This window comes from Schistocerca americana, chromosome 6 (assembly GCF_021461395.2).
Source record: "Schistocerca americana isolate TAMUIC-IGC-003095 chromosome 6, iqSchAmer2.1, whole genome shotgun sequence".
Lineage (NCBI taxonomy): Eukaryota > Metazoa > Arthropoda > Insecta > Orthoptera > Acrididae > Schistocerca > Schistocerca americana.
Window position 1 is genome coordinate 476,709,773 of NC_060124.1, and position 20,112 is coordinate 476,729,884.

The 20,112-nt window shown below is 43.1% G+C and overlaps 1 non-coding gene across 1 annotated transcript; it reads left to right on the plus strand.

The window, feature by feature from the left end:
* Positions 1–12,453: 12,453 nt before the first annotated feature.
* On the plus strand, positions 12,454–12,528 carry Trnas-aga. Its single transcript has one exon. It is a non-coding gene; the product is annotated as a tRNA-Ser (tRNA).
* The last annotated feature ends 7,584 nt before the right edge of the window (positions 12,529–20,112 follow it).

Below are 20,112 nucleotides of genomic sequence, written 5' to 3' on the forward strand. Positions count from 1 at the left end.
TAATCTTTCATTTGATAACTATGCCTATCAGTAGTTAGTCCCTTCAGTAGTTAGAATCTTTTATTTAGCTGGCAGTATTGGCGCTCGCTGTATTGCAGTAGTTCGAGTAACGAAGATTTTTGTGAGGTAAGTGATTCATGAAAGGTATAGGTCATTGATAGTCAGGGCCATTCTTTTGCAGGGATTATTGAAACTCAGATTGGGTTGCGCTAAAAAAAATATTTTGTGCCTGTTTACTGTTGATCAGAATAAGTAAAGAGAGAAATGTCTGAGTACATTCAGTTTTGCTCAGCTGTTTGAAAATCAAATAACGTAAGAGGTTTACCAGCACTGTCATTCTTAATTTTTCAAAGAGGACTTTTCAACCTTCAGATCTCAAACTTAATCAAAGGTTATATCTCTCAGTGAGTAGACTACGCCGGCCGGTGTGGCCGAGCGGTTCTAGGCGCTAGAGTCTAGAACCATGCGACCGATACGGTCGCAGGTTCGAATCCTGCCTCCGGCATGGATGTATGTGATGTCCTTGGGTTAGTTAGGCTTAAGTAGTTCTATGTTCTAGGGGACTAATGACCTAAGAAGTTAAGTCCCATAGTGCTCAGAGCCATTTGAACCATTTGAGTAGACTACGACAGCAGCATAAATTTTAAATTCCTCCAATAATCCACCGAGATACTGTTGTCGTTTATAATAATGAATCAGCTTAAGAAATTTAACTGTGTGGGCAGTTAGAAACAGATCATTTGTGTGAGAGAGGACTTGGCTAATGGCTCTGAGCACTATGGGACCTAACTTCTGAGGTCATCAGTCCCCTAGAACTTAGAACTACTTAAACCTAACTAACCTAAGGACATCACACATATCCATGCCCGAGGCAGGATTCGAACCCGCGGCCGTAGCGGTCGCGCGGTTCCAGACTGCAGCACCTAGAACCGCTCGGCCACCCTGGCTGGCGAGAGAGAACTAATGTGCAACAAGGCCAGGCACGTACCCACTGTGTGGTTTCACGTACTCAGTGCAACGCGCAATAATCGTACACCAAGTACAGTTAAACCCGATCCTGACTTGACGTCGCTTGTCAATATCAGTGCCTGCGCTGCTTTCACAGGATTACAATAACAACGAAAAGAAGTAGTAAAAAAATCCTCGTGGGCATGGTACGCTCGCAACACCCGGTAAGTGCACAGCCGGGAGAAGAGTGATTGCCTCCATCTGGATTTTGAAGAGCGGTGAAGACCGATCGCAGCGGTGTGAGCAGAGCTCTGGAGCCCATTCTGCGCGCCCCGCTCAGCGAAGGGCGCGGAGCGTTTCGACAAAAAGGCCGCATTAGTCAAGAGCCGCGCAACAGGCTGCTCCGCCCACCCGCTGGTCCGAGCACCGCCCAAGTCTGCGAGCTGGCTGGACGGCTGGGAACTCGCAGCCCTCGAACGAGGAAACCAGCAAAACCAACTCACCGTCAAAGTGACAGTTATCTAGAACAGGGCTCATCTTTTGACGGGCATTAGCGACTGATCAATCGGAGAATAGAAAGTATACTGACAGAATAAAAATACACTACTGGCCATTAAAATTGCTAAACCACGAACATGACGTGCTACAGACGCGAATTTAACCGACAGGAAGAAGATGCTGCGATATGCAAATGATCAGCTTTTCAGAGCATTCACACAAGGTATGCGCCGGTGGCGACACGTACAACGTGCTGACATGAGACAAGTTTCCAACAGATTTCTCATACACAAACAGCAGTTCACCGGCGTTGCCTGGCGAAATGTTGTTTTGATGCCTCGTGTAAGGAGGACAAATGCGTACCATCACGTTTCCGACTTTGATAAAGGTCGGATTGTAGCCTATCACGATTGCGGTTTATCGTATCGAGACATTGCTGCTCGCATTGGACGAGATCCAATGACTGTTAGCAGAATATGGAATCGGTGGGTTCAGGAGGGTAATACTGAACGCCGTGCTGGATCCCAACGGTTTCGTATCACTAGCAGTCGAGATGACAGGCTTCTTATCAGCATGGCTGTAACGGATCGTGCAGCCACGTCTCGATCCCTGAGCCAACAGATGGGGGCGTTTGCAAAACAACAACCATCTGCACGAAGAGTTCGACGACGTTTGCAGCAGCATGGACTCTTAGCTCGGAGGCCATGGCTGCGGTTACCCTTGACGCTGCATCACAGACAGGAGCGCATGCGATGGTGTAGTCAATGACGAACCTGGGTGCACGAATGGCAAAACGTAAATTTTTCGGATGAATCCAGGTTCTGTTTACAGCATCATGATGGTCGCATCCGCGGTGGACGCGCATTGGAAGCGTGTATTCGTCATCGCCATACTGGCGTATCACCCGTCGTGATGGTATGGGGTGCCATTGGTTACGCGTCTCGGTCATCTCTTGTTCGCACTGACGCCACTTTGAACAGTGGACGTCACATTTCTAATGTGTTACGACCCGTGGCTCTACCCTTCATTCGATCCCTGCGAAACCCTACATTTCAGCAGGATAATGCAGGACCGCATGTTGCAGGTCCTGTACGGGCCTTTCTGGATACAGAAAATGTTCGACTGCTGCCCTGACCAGCACGTTCTCCAGATCTCTCACCAACTAAAAACGTCTGGTCAATGGTGGCCGAGCAACTGGTTCGTCACAATACGCCAGTCACTACTCTTGATAGACTGTGATATCGTGTTGAAGCTGCATAGGCAGCTGTACCTGTACACGCCATCGAAGCTCTGTTTGACTCAATGCCCAGTCGTATCGAGGCCGTTATTACGGCCAGACGTGGTTGTTATGGGTACTTATTTCACAGGATCTATGCACCCAAATTGCGTGAAAATGTAATCACATGTCAGATCTAGTATAATATATTTGTCCAATGAATACCTGTTTATCATTTGCAATTCTTCTTGGTGTAGCAATTTTAATGGCCAGTAGTGTAGTACATCCTTTTAGCGGGCAACTGTGCACATAGAGTACACACAGTGATAACATTTACAGATCAATAGTAGAAGCGGTTCCGAGGTATCAGTAAAGCTGAAATACTGCCTCCATGAGCAGGTGCTTGCTCTGGAATCCAGTCGATTTTACAGGTAACGAATACTGTCCTGGGATAGTTTATTCGACGACTGCTCTACGTGTTCACATAGTTCTGTAAGAGTTGTAGGTTGTCGAGTTGTAGCAGTCACTTCTCGTCCCATCACATCTCGCACGTCCTCGATTGGAGACAAGTCTGGCGATAGCGTTGGCCAGGGAAGTTACTGTCTGTCTTGCAGAGCACGTTTAGTTTCACGGACAGGGTGGGGGCGAGTGTTATCGTCTTGGAACAACACAATACCTTGTTGCAAGAACGGCAAAATACCTGCTGTAACAACATTTTGCGCGTAACGAGTTGTGACGTCTCGTTTTGTCTCTGCTCGGTGTTGATGGTAGTCCCAGTCGAGATGACGCGGAACGGCGTCCGTCGACCACGGCAACGCCAATCTGTATCTATTATAAAAACAAACTCCTCGCGCGATTTGGTTACTCAACGTCTCGATGGAGCAGCACGCCTGAGTGTGTGCGCCGCCCTTGCTTGTAATTAAAGCAATGGTGATCGATGTCTATCGATCACCTCCACTTATAAATATAGCGACTGCTGCACACGATAACGCCATGATTCTCTTGATCTGAAATGATAACCAAAAGTCCTTTGGGTGTTCGCGACAAACTTTTCAGTTCAAGCGAACTTGCTGACTGTAGTTCTTATGCCCGGTTTGAGAATGGGTATCCAAACGTTGAAAATATAAAGTGTTTAATCATCTATCCATCACCCAAGCCGATGTCACATCATGATTTTTGTGAGGATATTGAGTTGTTAATTATTATTCCGTCGTTAAGGCGTCGCTACGTTGCGTATTCAACAACTACACGACATAATTCCAGAGATAACATACCCTTGAGCAATATTCAGGAAGCGTTGTATTTCGGTGTAAGCTTATTGCTGTTTGCAGTTAAATTGCCACTAAATCACTTTTCACTTTTATGTTATTCGAAGAATCAGTTAATTCCACAAATACATTTTAAATGCCCGTTAAATGATGTATGCGACAAGAAGAATTCAAGTTGAATTAAGGTTTATTGTTCTTCGTAATTATTTGTCCCTATACTGAGCACACACACCGATTTTTCATTCAGGGAATTGCGTCTGTTAGCATCAGCAATTCTGACTTTGACGATAGATTCCGACAACACGGCGCAGATTTAAGTTCTTCGTGATTACGTTTATCTGTTGCCTAATCAAATGTAATAAATTTTTTATCTGTTGCCTACTCAAGTCTAGTAATTGAGTTTATGTCGGCAATCAGTCTCTTTCTGTGACCTTTGATGTTCGTGACTATTAAGTATCACGAAGGCTAAGTCCCATCACAAATCAGCAATCACACGAGTTATTTTTCTGTCACATATATCAACTATCCCGTTATCCTCTAAACAGTAAAGATAATTTTACTTCAGTCCAACTTCTGACTTGTAGGCTACTTCCAACCGTAACACTTTTAAACTTCAGTTCGGTTTTAAAACGATCTAGTAGCGCTTAAGGGGAGTAGGACGTCAAACGGACCGACTTGGAGCAGGAGAGGCACCACAGGACATTTCAATATTCACTGTCTATACTTTTACAAATAAATTCATTAAACTGTAACAGCATGACCAGGAAGGATTCAGGATTGATACTCATAGCAGTGGAAACTCAAAAACGTAACAAAACACATTTTAACATGTGAAATTTCATCATTTTTTCACTTACTACTGGCTGCATTTGTTGCTATAGGTACACTTTTCTTCCTAAGGAAGAGAGATTCTTCGATGACTTTTGCACAGCATGTAAACCATAGTTACAGGTGTATGAAACTCCAGAAGTTATTTAATTTATGAAAAAATGAATGATTTATTACATTTTAAACTTCATGTTTAGAAAAAACTCAAGTTTTATATTTAAATATCTCAATTTTTCCACAGTTTTTTGATAGATTTGGAAAATTCTAGAGTTTCATACACCTGTAACTACTGTTTGTATGCCACGAAAAATTCCTCGAAGAATCTCTCTTAGGAAGAAAAGTGTACCTATAGCAACAAATGCAGCCAGTAATAAGTGAAAAAATGATGAAATATCACATGTAAAAAAAGGTATTTTGCTACGTTTTTGAACTTCCACTGCCGTAAGTGCGAGTCCTCAACCCTTCCTGGTCGTGGTGACAAAGTTTTATGAATTTATTTGTAAAAATGTAGACAGTAGAAATGAAAATGTCCTGTGGTGACTCTCCTGCTCCAAGTCGGCCCATCTGACGTCCTACCCCCCCTTAACATGCTTACTACTATTGCAAGCCGGCCGTTGTGGCGGAGCGGAGCGGCCTAGGACCGCTCGGCCACTCCGGCCGGCCTGAAGTTAACATCTCCATTGCCGAGTTAACACTGTAGTCACAGCGAACTTACAGCTCGATGCTGCTCTCTTCTGGGATAAATGTTATCTTTGGTCAGTTTATGGTCTGGGCTTTAACCTTCGTAAATAATAATTTTTTGAATTCTTTCTTTAATGTTTCTGTTTCGTATCATGCTGTATTCTTTATGATAAGCATTAGTATTTACATAACATTCTTGTTAATGAAACTGTCAAGAGTGTACATTTTGTAGTCAGAAGCTGTCATCACTGTGAGAATGACTGATTTTTCTATTTCTTTTTGCAAGAAAATGGTGTTTATTATGGGTTCTATAATTGGGTTGTTACAGAGCGCTGGTTAGCGTCCCCTCCAGAAGCGTCAAAAGTGAACGAGTGTTGCAGCTTACCGCTCCCTGCGGTAGGGCCAGTGTGTCTCGGACGTATGCACTCTATGAGACAGCACTCACTAGGTCTACGTTGTGCGCGCAGACGACCATCACCTACTTGCAGGCGGAATATGCTTTCATCGCTTTAAGACCGTGCCGCAAAATTCCATCTCCAATGCGACCATCTAACGGCACCAGTGCAGCCGTGCACGTCCATGCTGTGGTGTGAGTGGAAGACAGACTAGAGGCGTGCATGCGTGCAGTCCCACTGCTGATAACACAGGTCTGCAAAATAAAATATATTCAGCTGCATTAAATATTTTTACTGAATTATACGTTTTATAATGCGCTGATTTCAAAAGTGATGTCCATTTTTTCCTATCACATAAGGTCTTTTTGCGAATTCAAAAACAAAAAATTGTTAAATGCACTCGTTTATTCAAAATTATCAAACATAATATTTTTTTTTTACAACCAATGAAACATTATTTTGAGACATGTTGTTCTTGTGGTCCTCAGTTCTGAGACTGGTTTGATGCAGCTCTCCATGCTACTCTATCCTGTGCAAGCTTCTTCATCTCCCAGTACTTACTGCAACCTGCATCCTTCTGAATCTGCTTAGTGTATTCGTCTCTTGGTCTCCCACTACGATTTTTTCCCTCCACGCTGCCCCCCAATGCAAAATTTTTGATCCCTTGATGCCTCAGAACATGTCCTACCAACCGGTCCCTTCTTCTTGTCAACTTGTGCCAAAAACTCCTCCCCTATTCTGTTCAATACCTCCTCATTAGTTACGAGATCTACCCATCTAATCTTCAGCATTCTTCTGTAGCACCACATTTCGAAAGCTTCTATTCTCTTCTTGTCCAAACTATTTATCGTCCATGTTTGACTTCCATACATGGCTACACTCCATACAAATACTTTCAGAAATGACTTCCTATACTCGATGTTAGCAAATTCCTCTTCTTCAGAAACACTTTCCTTGCCATTGCCAGTCTACATTTCATATCCTCTCTGCTTCGACCGTCATCAGATTTTGCTCCCCAAATTGCAAAACTCCTTTACTACTTTGAGTGTCTCATTTCCTAATCCAATTCCCTCAGCATCACCCGACTAAATTCGAGTACATTCCATGACCCTCGTTTTGCTTTTGTTGATGTTCATCTTATATCCTCCTTTCAAGACACTGTCCCTTCAGTTCAAATGCTCTTCTAAGTCCTTTGCTGTCTCTGACAGAATTACAAAGTCATCGGCAAACCTCAAAGTTTTTATTTCTTCTTCCTGGATTTTAATACCTACTCCGAATTTTTCTTTTGTTTCCTTTACTGCTTGCTCAATATACTGATATAACATCGGGAAGAGGCTACAACCCTGTCTCACTCCCTTCCCAACCACTGCTTCCCTTTCATGTCCCTCGACTCTTATAACTGCCATCTGGTTTCTGTAGAAATTGTAAATAGCCTTTCGCTCCCTGTTTTTTACCCCTGCCACCTTTAGAATTTGAAAGAGAGTATTCCAGTCAACATTGTCAAAAGCTTCCTCTAAGTCTACAAATGCTAGGAACGTAGGTTTGCCTTTCCTTAATCTTTCTTCTAAGATAAAGCGTAAGGTCAGTATTCCAACGGTGTTCCAACATTTTTACGGAATCCAAACTGATCTTCCCCGAGGTCGACTTCTACCAGTTGGTCGTTCGTCTGCAAAGAATTCGCTTTAGTATTTTGCAGCTGTGACTTATTAAACTGATAGTTCGGTAATTTTCACATCTGTCAACACCTGCTTTCTTTGGGATTGGAATTATTATATTCTTCTTGAAGTCTGAGGATATTTCGCCTGTCTCATACATCTTGCTCACCAGATGGTAGGGTTTTGTCATGACTGGTTCTCCCAAGGCCGTCAGTAGAGACATATAGTTACAATATTATACTTATTCATGTTTTTTATGAAACCTTTTCTTCTTTTCCTTGATATATCGCCGAGTCCTTTTCCGATTTCCATCTTTAGTTTCCCGCTTAAGCATGCAACAGTAGTCAGCAAGCATAGTGACATCGCATCTTCCTTGTTACGCCTGGTGGCCGAGCGGTTCTGGGCGCTTCAGTTCGGAACCGCGCGACTGCTACGGTCGCAGGTTCTAATCCTGTCTCGGGCGTGGATGTGTGTGATGTCCTTAGGTTAGTTACGTTTAAGTAGTTCCAAATTCTAGGGGACTGATGATCTCAGATGTTAAGTCCCATAGTGCTCAGAGCCATTTGAACATTGGTACCGTCGCTCGTTATCACTCACATCCTGGTGAAACCGCTCCCCATGTTCTTCACTATAAGCTCCCAGGTCTTCAGGAAAACCGTCTATGTGGTAGTGTAAAAAATAGACCTCCAAGCTGACCTTGGAGCCTTGAGATTCGCATGCTGCTAGCAACCGTTGAGCAATGCTTTTGTAGTCATGATCCTTAGTATTTCCCAAAAACTTTCGCACTACATCCTTGAGCGATACCCAAGCTTCTTTTTCCTTCTCATTCATACTTTCCACAAAGAGGGTGTCGGTTAAAAGTTTTCTTACGTCGGAGCTAGTGAAAACTCCCTCTTTCAACTTTGCTTCTGACAGCTTCGACAATTTTGTACATAGATATCTAAAATAATCCCCATCCTTTTGCAACGGTTTTACAGATTGTTTCGTCAACCCCAATTTGATATGGAGAGGGGGGCAACAAAACCTTTTCTGTTGGTAACAAAGTAGTATTGATAATATATTTTCTCCAGGTTTTAAAGATTCTCGGGGTGGCCAATTACTTTTACTCCAGTGCTGTTCTCTGGCTCTACTATCCCACAATCAGAAGAAGCATGGGTATTTAGTATAGCCTGCCTGGCCGGCCGAGGTGGCCGAGCGGTTCTAGGCGCTACAGTCTGGAACGGCGCGACCGCTACGGTCGCAGGTTCGAATCCTGCCTCGGGCATGGATGTATGTGATGTCCTTAGGTTAGTTAGTTTTAAGTAGTTCCAAGTTTTAGGGGACTGATGACCTCAGCAGTTAAGTCCCATAGTGCTCAGAGCCATTTTATAACCTGCCTGCTGACCCAAAAGCATCGTGAGTTTTTTAAGTCCCCACAAACCATCCATTGATGGTCCTGATATTTGATTTTTTCTAGGATAAAGGCCAAATCGTTATAGTTTTCGTCCATATGCACAGAATCTCCCATCGGAAGCGATGCAAATTTATTTCCATTGTGCAATAATACTACTGTAAGACCAGTTTTGGATGAATCAATGAATAGGCACCATTCAGATGAGTCATACTGCATATCAAATCAATGTGAACGTCCAAACTTCGTCTACCTACGGTGTGAGAATGTCCACGTCATCACAGATAACAGGATCCTTTCACAACTGACGCAGTACGTACAGCTTGTGTGGCAATTCTCCGACGGTACTATCCTACCACTAGGACGGCCACAATTTTTCTTTAAAACTCGCTCAATTGACAATAGGAAGCACGAGTGCGTCTCCGTGGCATGGTTTTCTGCTTGCTTCACACATCTACACTACAATGAGCCTTCTCGCTATGAGCATTCTATATTAATGGGTTGACACAGATAGCGATCAGGTGTCTATATCACTACGCTGTCTGTTGGCAGACGACGTTTAAGCCATTATCGGTACATCTAATACCCTCAGATGACATATTCCGCCACCGTATCAAAACTGACGTCGTCTTTCCAGGAGTACTAACTTTTTTCCGGAGTGCATTTACAGAGCAATGTATGAATGAGAGTGACTTGTTAGAGTTAGAAATGTTACTTTTCATTGGCAGAGATGTAATTTCATTGGCGAGCAATTTTCTGTGTCATTTGATGCAGCTCACCACGACTTCCTCTCCTGTGCCAACTCCTTCACCTCAGTTATAACCCTTGTAGTCAAGTATCTGCTGAATATTTTCCGGTCTCTGGCTTCGTCTACAGCTTTTGCCTCTACGGCTGTCTCTACTAAATGTTCAAATGTGCATGAAATCTTATGGGATTTAACTCCTAAGATCAATCCCTAAGCTTACTCACTACTTAACCTAAATTATCCTAAGGACAAACACACATACCCACGCCTGAAGGAGGACTCTAACCTCAGCCGGGACTAGCCGCACAGTCCATGACTGCAGCGCCATAGACCGCTCGGCTAATCCCGCGCGGCTCTGTCTCTACTACCACCGAGTACCATAAAAGTTATTACCCGATGTCTTGACACATGCCCCGGTATTCTGTCCCCCTTCTAGTAACTATTTTCAACTTCAAGCTTGTTTTCCACTTATTCCCTTCCTTGTCGATTCTGTGTGGAACTTCATCTTGTATCTTATCGATTGGAATGTATTTCAGCATTTTTCTGTAACTACACACTTCATACGCTCTTGTTATCTGCTTTTCCAGTTCTCGCATTGTGTGTGATACACTTCTGTAAGATTCTGTGGATAAGAAGGACGTTCTCAGAAAGTTGTCAAACTGAGGTTCATGTTTGATTCTAGCAGCGTTCTCTTGGCACGTAATGCCCTCTTTTCCTTTGCCAGTCTGCTTTTAAACTCCTCCTTGAATCGTCTACTTCATGCGCATGAATTTTTATGTTAAGTTAAAGGCTAATCTCATTTCTTTCACCTCATTGCTTCCATTATTATTAGGTTTACTCTTAACCCATAATGTGTGCTCATCAAACTTTTCATTCCGTGAAATATTTCGAGCAAAATTATTCGTTACTTTCACCGACGAGATAGGAGCTACCATTAGTATGCTTTCACTCTGAACTATAATCCCACTCTTGAACCTTTCTTTCATTCGCGTCAATGCGTGCATTGAACATTAGGAAGGAAAGCGTAATTCCTGCCTAATCTGAGCACTCTGTTCTTGATCTTCATTTCTATTGTTCACTCTTGGTTCTGTCTTTTAATAAATCTTACCCCTATGTATCTAAGAATTTTGAACATCATGCCAGCAAAATCTGCACTCACTCGCTAGTTTCGTTTCCTTTACGACTTTTTATGATCGTTGGGCAGTTTACTTTCTTGATTTGACATTGTGTTACTCGCAGCCTATGAAATTTCTTTGTGGTTGTTTATGTTCTTTACTCAGTGCTATGCTGTCCTTCCATACGTGATTTTCTGCATTGGAGATAACGTCAATGAAAACATTCTTAAGGAAAACTGTTTTGAAATCTATACTATTCAAAGCAACAAAAAATTTTATTTACTTATAACGTTTAATGTACAGCATCTGCTAATGCTTTCAGTTTCGGTGAGTGAGTTTTCAGTTTACATTACACTTCAGGCTACTGAAAAATCTGGGCTACCAAATTAATTCCCGCTGCTCTTTATTTAAGATGCTTAGGTTGCTGTCAGTGTAGCAATATATTACTCGTAACAACAAAATAACCCTGAATCCTTATTACAGAAATGTGAACAAACCTTATTGGCCTATACGTCAAGTACTTAGGCCCTGAGTCAACGCAGTGGCAGCTGGCACAGCCCCATCTTTGTAGCACGAGCTTCCCAAATGCGATAAAGCTCAGACACACTTCACCAGTGGAAACGTGTTCCTCCTGCACTAGTCTAATGGAGAAGAGCAACAATGTAGAATACATTTGGCAAATATTTAAACTTGAACATTATTATTCTACTGAGGTCGATTGACATTTTCTTGTCATTTCCATTAAATGATCAGAATGATTCTCATTTAATGTGCAATATTCCATTAACAAATTTATTGTTTTGTTTCCGGGAAAGTTGTCCACACATAAATTACAACTAATTGTTGTATCACGTATGGATACAAACCCACAGGCATCTACACTGAAGAGCCTAAGAAACTGATACTCTTGCGTAATATCGTGTAGGGCAACCGAGAGCACGCGTAACAGGCGCAAAACCACGTGCCATGGACTCGCCTAATGTGCGAAGTAGTGCTGGAGGGAATTGACACCCTGAATCCTGTGGCGCTGTCCATAAATCCGTAAGAGTACGAGGGGGAGGAGATCTCTTCCAAACAGTACGTTGCAAGGCATAGCAGATATCCTCAATAATCAAGAATGAGATTTTCACTCTGCAGCGGACTGTGCGCTGATATGAAACTTCCTGGCAGATTAAAACTGTGTGCCGGACCGAGACTCGAACTCGGTACACTTGCCTTTCACGGGCAAGTGCTCTACCAACTGAGCTACCCAAGTACGACTCACGCCCCGTCCTCACAGCTTCACTTCCGCCAGCACGTCGTCTCCAAACTTCCTGGCAGATTAAAACTGTGTGCCGGACCGAGACTCGAACTCGGTACACTTGCCTTTCACGGGCAAGTGCTCTACCAACTGAGCTACCCAAGTACGACTCACGCCCCGTCCTCACAGCTTCACTTCCGCCAGCACGTCGTCTCCAACCTTCCAAACTTTACAGAAGCTCTCCTGCGAACCTTGCAGAACTAGCACTCCTGAAAGAAAGGATATTGCGGAGACATGGCTTGGCCAGAGCCTAGGGGATGTTTCCAGAATGAGATTTTCACTCTGCAGCGGAGTGTGCGCTGATATAAAACTTCCTGGCAGATTAAAAGGTTCGCAGGAGAGCCTCTCAAAAGTTTGGAAGGTAGAAGACGAGGTAATGGCGGAAGTGAATCTGTGAGGACGGGGCGTGAGTAGTGCTTGGGTAGCTCAGTTGGTAGAGCACTTGCCCGAGAAAGGCAAAGGTCCCGAGTTCGAGTCTCGGTCCGGCACACAGTTTTAATCTGCCAGGAAGTTTCATCCTCAATAATGTTCATGTCTGGGGAGTGACGTGGCCAGGGGAAGTGTTTAAAGTCGGAAGAGTGTTTCTGGAGCCACTGTGTAGCAATTCTGGACGTGTGGAGTGTTGCATTGTCCTGCTGGAATTGCCCACGTCCGTCGGAATGCACAATCAACAAGAATGGATGCAGGTGATCAGACGGGACGCATACGTAGGTGTCACCTGGCAGAGTCGTATGTGGATGTATGAGGCGTCCGATATAACTCCGACTGCAAGCGCCCCACACCATTACAGAGGTTCCACCAGCTTGAAGAGTCCCCCGCTGATGTGCAGGGCCCTTGGATTCATAAGGTTGTCTCCATACTCGTACACGTCCATCCACTCAATGAAACGCGAAACGAGACTCGTCCGACCAGGCAAAATGTTTCCAGTCATCAACAGTCGAATGTCGGTGTTGACGGGCCCATGCGAGGTGTACAGCTTTGTGTCGAGGCAGCCATCAATGGTAAACGAGTGGGAGTTGGCGCCGAAAGCCCATATCGATGATATTTAGTTGAATGGTTCGCACGCTGACACATGTTGATGGCCCAGCATTGAAATCTGCAGCAGTTTGCGGAATGGTTGCACATACGTCACGTTGAACGATTCTCTTCGGTCGTCATCGGTCCCGTTCTTGCTGGATCTTTTTCCGGCCTCAGCGATATCTGAGATCTGATATTTTACCGGATTCCTGATATTCGCGGTACACTCGTGAAATGGTGGTGCGGAGAAATCCCTACTTCATCGCTGCCTCGGAGATGTTGTGTCCCATTGCTTGAGCGCCGCCTACAACACCGCGTTCAGACTCACTTAAAACTTGATAACCTGCCACTGTAGCATCAGCATCCGATCTAACAACTGCTCAAGACACTCGTTGTCTTATATAGGTGTTGCCAACCGCAGCGCCGTATTCTACCAGTTTACATATCTGTGTATTTGAGTATTCATGCATATACCAGTTTCTTTGACGCTTCAGTGGAAATTGGTAATGGCAACGCAAATTTCCGCCAGACGCCGATAGCGGACACACTGGATCTGGTGGTCCGCTTTTGCTGAGGCACGCTTGCAGCGGCTCTGTACTATGATAGCCCTGTGCCGCCACAATATAGGACAGTCCATGACACCCACTCGCGCTTGGAGCCTCCTTGGATCGTGACGCTATGCAGACGCTGCCTAGTCACGGCTCCAACACCATCGTTCGTGCTTAGTTCAAAGAGCCGCATCGTTACTGCCATTGTGATAGCTAGATTCTGTTTCTCGTTATATTATATGTAATGAGCCGTCGTATGCTTGAAGAAGGGCAAGTAAATCTTCTGTTTACCGTGTTAACTTTTTCGGTAATCTCGTTTGCACCTGTCCAACTTTTCTGGAACGACAGTTGCCACACCACTCTGTATCACATCACACCGTACCGTTGCGTGCCAAGTTGTGCATAACACTAATAACATACTTCACGCTGAAAATTGTTTGTGGTATCAATCACTGACGCAGAAAGGAGTGCAGGCAGCACTAGTTCATTACCTAAGTGGGAGTGTGCTCATTTTGTGACGTGGAACTGCCTTTGCTTCATTTCCAATTTCGCTGGAAACCTATGAATTTTGTCAGCATTTTACGTTTTCTCTTACCGACCTACAATCTCCCGTATCGAAAAACATTAACTTGTCCACTTTAAGTCTTTTTATAACGTCGATTTCATACCCTCTAGGTCTAAAGCTGAAAAACTTAAGAAGGCATTGCACCCTTGTTATAAGTTGCATTTCTCTACTCACACCAATATAAGTTCTAGTTTTTTGTGAATAATTTGATTGATTCTCGTGTGGCAACGAACAATTTGTCAATTGGCTTTCTTTACGTGTCTATTCGCAATGCCACATTTCCATACTTACGTGGTCCTCCTGTGGTGATATTTTAGTATGACATAGGAGTGCACTGATAGTGTCAAAGTCAAAAGTGCGTAGTATCTTAAATATTATTGAGAACTTTGTCACGCACTTGCTATGGATACTTTATATTCAGCTACGATAGTCTTTCATCGTGTGACGATAAATCGTAATTTATTTGTATCATTTTAGTGCGTATTTTATAGCATTCTTCCAATGTTTTATGCAACAAAGCACACAGACTGAAGACAAATAAAATTACATTTTATGGACTCACACTGGTATTTGATTGATATATCTTTTTGTAGAGCTCAACAACTATTTTCTCTTTTTGTACTTAAAAAACGATGGTTCAGTCCCGTCTGACTATGCTGACTCAGGTTTTCAGAGATTTTCTTGAATCGATTAGGGCAAATACTGGAGTCTTCCCTTTAAAAAGACACAGCCGATTTCCCTATCCCCCTTTCCCAATCTCAGCTTCTGCTTGGCTCTTAGTGACGTCATCGTGGACGGCACATTCGGCCTTAATCATCTTCTCACCTTTTCTCTCAACATTATCCATTGACTGTAAGTGACGGAAGAAGTTTAAATGCACGCAGTATATCACAGTTGCCAATTATCTGGTACATAATTGTGGACCGTATTTGCAACCCTTACACATCCTCATCAAACCCGTTAGTCGTCTTGAAGGTGAAGTATAATTCACGCAAGAACGGTTTTATCTGAACTGAGAATATTTTCTAACATGATTGCTTCGATGGCACTCATCCCATAAACATACAGCAACAGCTTTGTGGCCATTGCTCATCGAGTGTATGGCATGAGGAAAACCGAAGTATGTAATCTACCAGCGTGCAAATGATTTACCTTGATGGACTACGTTGGAGGAAAAGTTCGTGTTGCCACACAGGTCGATATAAGTATATGTAGCATGGGTCATTTTTATTTGAGATGCTAGCGCCGTTCTTGCAATGGTTTCTGGCGTGTTTCATATTTTATTATTTCAAATCGCTATGCAACAGCTCTTGGTGGTCAGTCTGTGTCTGGCTCTTTCCGTGTATAGCGATTTTACGACTATAGTATGTGGGGCCAGAAGATGGCATCAATGTAATGCGCAAACTGGTGGCATATAAGAAGTTCATAAAATAAATTTCTAGAATACATACGGCTGTTCATAAATTATTGCATCAGGTAAGTGATTTGTGTTATCGGTAACAGTACAATATTTTTGATAGTAGCTAGATTCGTAATGGAAAAAAGTAAAAGGTATTCGTATGATGCGGGCTATAAATTGAAAGTAATATCATGTGCAGAAGAACATGGAAACCGGGGAGTTGAACAGCATTTCGGCCTTCCGCCAACAGAAAAAAGCCGTTCAAGATTGGTGGAATAGTAAAGAAGAACTGAGAAAAATGGGAAATACTACATGTGCAAATAAAGGACTGGGTAAAAGATGAGCAAAACTAAAAGATGACGATTTTCAGGGATTTAGGTTTTATAAAATAAGAACTTTTGCAGTCGGGCTTTGTGACCTAATAATAAAGATGGAAAAAACCTTACTTTTTTTAAAAAAAAAAAAGTGCTTAAATGTTAAGGTGCGTCTTACAGCCCGTAGCATCATACGGTCCATAAAATCCGGTATATTGTAACTGAAACGTTACATTGTTACTGAAAAAGAAATTAAACGCTAGACAACCTTTTGAAAATTAGATCATGACGTCACAAAACCCTTTTACCTTTTGAAACACGACATCTATAATTAGGCATGGAATGTAATAACCTAACATTGGAAGTGTGTGGTTATTGCCTGTCCCCTTACATGATCCGAAATAGCAAAGTCATTTTTCTTATATGTAATGCCATTAACAGAATATCTCGACGTCGTTATGACCACCATGGAAATCTCTGAACAAGTTCCAGTACAGTTTTCCGTGATGAATGAATCCAATTCATCAACCACGAGCCATTCACTCAGCCACACTGGCGGGACATTACCACAGTAAGTTGTACCTCGTGGTAGTATTCCCGTGAGAAACGTCAGGTGTGTGCCAGACGTACCGTCCCTGGCCTGCGAGAGGTTTGCCGTTGGCGGCAACCACCGGTCGATATCGGACACGCCGAGTCCAGAAGAGCACGGCGCAGAGTCCTGCCTCCTGCCCGCGCTTGTGATGCAGCCGGCGGCACAGCAGCGCTTTGCCGGTAGCAGCAGTCCCAGGGGCCCTCTGCTTCCGCCCAGGCGCGACCTGATGTCGGGAAATGTACACGCCAGAGGTAAATGGGCTGCCGGAATAGAACTCGTGACCGTAAAAAGGGAGGAACGAGTATTTTCAGGTAATAGAGTTTAGGAATCTGGCCGAGATGCTGGAAAGCTCCCAGCATGCGCTCTTACTATGAGAGGGACTAGGAGGAACCGCTTCAGTACTTGTAGATACATTTTTACATGTTTATAGCTTATGTCGTTTAAATAATGCTATGCAGGAAAGAAGTAGGGACGTAATTAACACACTGATTGGAATCCAATGTGTTGCACAATAAATGCCTTGACCGGATACTGCCAAACCGATACTTCACTGGGATTTACTATCTGAGTTTTCATATTTGTGAAAGCTTAAGAAATGAGTAGGGAAAAACACTATTAGCTGGCGAAAGGGGCTAATTTTTATTTGCTGCCACCGTGGAGAAAGAGTGATCTCATTGCGACAGGGGGGAGTGTTTGTAAAGCTTACGATCCATCGATATGTCAGTCTGCATAGAAGCATCACGAAGGAAATACCTGTTTTTCTGAGCCTCCCGACACGCATCTTTGCCTCCGGTCGTCCTTATCGATCTTGCCAAGCCTTGTAGCCTCTTCATAGAATGTGCTCTCAGTTTTTCCCTCCAGAGGATAGTGAAGAGCAAGAGGTGTGATATGGCCCCACATGCAGTGACGTCGGAGATCAGCCGAGCTATAGTGGCGTGTTTCCTGCTGTTAAGGCCGTACAGTTGGACCACGATGTGTGTATCAAGTAAAGGGCAGCGGCTGCGGATGTAAGATGTCGTCGTTGCGAGGGCGTCTGTACTCGTGCGTACGGTAGGCGTATCTTGGTTTTGTCGAATCAGCCATCATTCTAGAATATATACCAGAACTGAATTCTCACCAATATTGTGGCACGTTCCCAACACTGTGACAAGCTGATCAGGGGAATCGTGGTCGTACGTCCTGGCTCCGGTAGTCTGTCGCCACGATGTTGTTATAGTTCATACACAGACTACTGTAATATTCAAACAGTGGTCCTCAATATTCGTAGCAACCAGAAAGTGGAAAGAAACCGTCTATATCTCAGGAAGTTTCATTAAGTTCTTAAGTAAATTCCAGTGTTCTAAGTAATCTTGCAATGATTGGCTGCAGGTCATGTTATTTGTCGTTCTAGTATAAATTGAACTGTTACAAATATTGAAATTCGGGAGGGAGTCAAATGGAAGCTTTAAATATTTTTTTAAATATTATTTACTACGGAGAAGTGGTACAAAGCTGTATCACTTTCCAACATTATCTTCTACACGCTCAATGTGTCCTCCAGCGCTTAGAAAGTGCATAAATTCCTTTATAAAAACATCTTTAGTTCGCGCAACCACTCATGCACCGCGTGAAGTACCTCTTCATCAAAACGCAACTTCTTTCTTCCCATTGCGTCTTTGAGTGGTCCAAACATTTGAAAATCACTTGGCAAGGTCTTGTGAGTACTGTGGATGAGGAAGACACTCAAAATGCAGGTCTGTGATAGTTGCAACTGTTGTATGGGCAGTGTGGGGCCTTGCATTGTCATGTTGCAAAAGGTCACCTGCTGACAGCAATCCACGTCGCTTTGATTTGATTGCAAACCGCATATGATTTCTTAGGAGATCTGTATATGATTCACTGGTGACAGTGGTCCCTCTAGGCATGTAGTACTCCAAATTGACGCCTTTTTCGTCCCAACAGAGAATCAGCATAACCTTCCCTGCTGATGGTTCTGTTCGAAACTTCTTTGGGTTTTTGTGATGAGGAATGGCGCCATTCCTAGCTCGCTCTTCGTTTCCAGTTGGTGGAAGTGAACCCAGGTTCCGTCCCCAGTAACGATTCTTGCAAGGAAGCCGTCACCTTCTCGTTCAAAGCGCCGAAGAAGTTCTTCTCAAGCATCAACACGTCGTTCTCTCATTTCAGGAGTCAGCCGCAGTGGCACCCATCTTGTAGACACTTTGTGAAACTGAAGCACATAATGCACAATGTGGTGTGCTGACCCATGACTAATCTGTAAACATGCCGCAATGTCATTCAGTGTCACTCGGCGGTTTTCCTTCACTTTGGCTTCAACTGCTGCAGTGTTCTGTGCAGTCACAACCAGTTGTGCCTGAAATGGACGAGGAGCACCTTCCACTGAAGTCACACCATTTGCGAACTTCCTACTCCATTCGTAGACTTGGTGCTATGAAAAACATGCATCACCGTACTGAACCTTCATTCGTAGATGAATTTCAATAGGTTTCACACCTTCACTACACAAAAACCGAATAACAGAACGCTGTTATTCCCTGGTGCAAGGCGTAAGTCGGGCGCCATCTTTATACTGATACTGCGACGGTATGTGTGAATCTGCACTATGCTGCCACCTACAGGCCATTCTGCACGCTGTTTGTAGCACGCTTACCAACTTACAGGATAATGGCGCGAACTTTCTATTTGTTATGACAAATTTAAGGTTTTCAGTTAACTCACCCACGTTCAGATAACTAAAGAGTATGCTTTAAACTTATGATGTACCGTGCTCGGTTTTGTGCTAGGTTAGCTTTCTATAGTAATCGCTTTATGTTACAGGAATTTGTTGTATACCTGTTTCCTCCTGTTGAAAATTTTGTAAATTCAACCTAAGTTTCGCACAATACAATTCAACCTAAGATTCGCACAACAGTGGCCACTGTGCCAAAGAGTAACTCTCGTATTATTAATGGCTAATTACGACACCAGCTGTATAATAAAGTTGAATAGTTTGTTGTTAACTTCATTTAGTCACTTGCGAGTTGCCTCACTTGTGATAATGCAATACTGCTCATTAACATTCTTTGGCTTTTTCCAAGCTTGAGTCTTGATATTATCTTTAATATTGAACTTCAGAAAGCAGACATTTATTACATGCTGTGTAAGTAAGTGATGGTGAGCGACTCTCAGAACATGTTACTGAGTTTTGAGCTAAATGTATAAATTTAAATCTGGTACACTTGAACAGCATGTTCTTGAGTTATTACTAGTTCAGGATTTTATAAAAACTGTAAGATCGAAAAGTTTCATGTAACTACAGTTATAGTAAACCAACACTAGCTTAATAGAAACATATTTAATTTTTAAGAAACATATTTGAATTTCAGATTGTTGTGATGATTCATAGTTTTCCATACTGTGGCTTTACGTTCCACTCTTAATTAGTATGAAGTGGGCATGTCCAGTGCAATAGGAGATAATTCATGGAGCAAGTCCATCATACTCACAAAATGAATAGTAAAAATAAAAATAAAATAAACGACTTGAGTTATGATTCATTAAACTTTATTAATTAATACATTTAATTATTTTAACATCCATAAGGCACCATATGACAAATTTCTATATCTACTCTTTTATCATACTGAAATGAGAATTCTTTC